This window comes from Seriola lalandi, unplaced genomic scaffold, assembly GCF_002814215.2.
Source record: "Seriola lalandi dorsalis isolate HSWRI2012SDOR001 ecotype SW California unplaced genomic scaffold, Sedor1 jcf7180002037458, whole genome shotgun sequence".
Classification (NCBI taxonomy): Eukaryota; Metazoa; Chordata; class Actinopteri; order Carangiformes; family Carangidae; genus Seriola; species Seriola lalandi.
Window position 1 is genome coordinate 1 of NW_019508034.1, and position 975 is coordinate 975.

The 975-nt window shown below is 48.0% G+C and overlaps 1 long non-coding RNA gene across 1 annotated transcript; it reads right to left on the reverse strand.

Moving 5' to 3' along the window:
* Nucleotides 1–180: 180 nt before the first annotated feature.
* LOC111648131 (uncharacterized) lies at nucleotides 181–799 on the reverse strand. The gene is made up of 3 exons (XR_002760094.2): nucleotides 578–799; nucleotides 352–410; nucleotides 181–270 (listed from the first exon to the last, which is right to left on the reverse strand). It is a non-coding gene; the product is annotated as an uncharacterized LOC111648131 (long non-coding RNA).
* Nucleotides 800–975: the final 176 nt, after the last annotated feature.

The following is a 975-nucleotide window of genomic DNA, read 5'->3' on the forward strand; positions in this document are numbered from 1 at the left end:
GGGACACCAGGTGAGGGACACCAGGTGAGGGACACCAGGTGAGGGACACCAGGTGAGTGGGAGAGTGTAGCTTTAACCTGTATGACCTCATGACCTGAAGTTGAGTTTGTTAAACTTTAAGTATGTTTGGTCTGAGACCAGTGTATGAGAGTCAGACTGTGTGACAGGTGTGTGATGTACCTGGACAGACTGTCGTCGTGAGTGAGGGAAATAATCCTCTGAGTCAAAGTCCATGGGATGGACAGACAGCAGACGTTTACTCTTCCTCATCTGAAATCACAACAGGAACTTCATTAAAACCTGCTTAATTCACATGCAAACATCTGTTTTGACATCTGTTTAGGTATTTACCACTTTGTAGCGCTGAGCCTCGGCGTCGCCATGGTCGTCCTCGTTCCCGTTGAACATGTCTGCAGGTACAAAACAAAACTGACTTCACATTTAAACAACAATCTTCATTTGTCTAAACATAGTGACAAAAGACTCAGGCTGTGTTTTTGTTTTTGTTTATCATCTGAGTTTAAACAACAGACACATTCAGCTGTTTGTTGTTGTTGGTGTTTTATTGTTGACTCACACTTGTGGACGTCCGGCATACTCTGAGTGTCATCGTCACGACCACCTGATCAAAACACACACCTGCTTCAGTTACATGTTTTCACTCATTTATTAGGAATATTCATTCAGGGCGTCGTGTAGCTCAGTGGTCTGAGCAGGAGCCCCATGTGTAGAGGCCACAGTCCTCGCCGCAGTCGGCCCCGGGTTCGACTCCCGCATCAGACGGCCCTTTGCTGCGTGTCATTCCCCCTCCCTGCCTCCCCATTTCCTGTCTCTCTACTGTCCTGTCTCTCTGTCCTGTCTCTCTGTCCTGTCTCTCTGTCCTGTCTCTCTACTGTCCTGTCTCTCTGTCCTGTCTCTCTGTCCTGTCTCTCTGTCCTGTCTCTCTGTCCTGTCTCTCTGTCCTGTCTCTCTGTC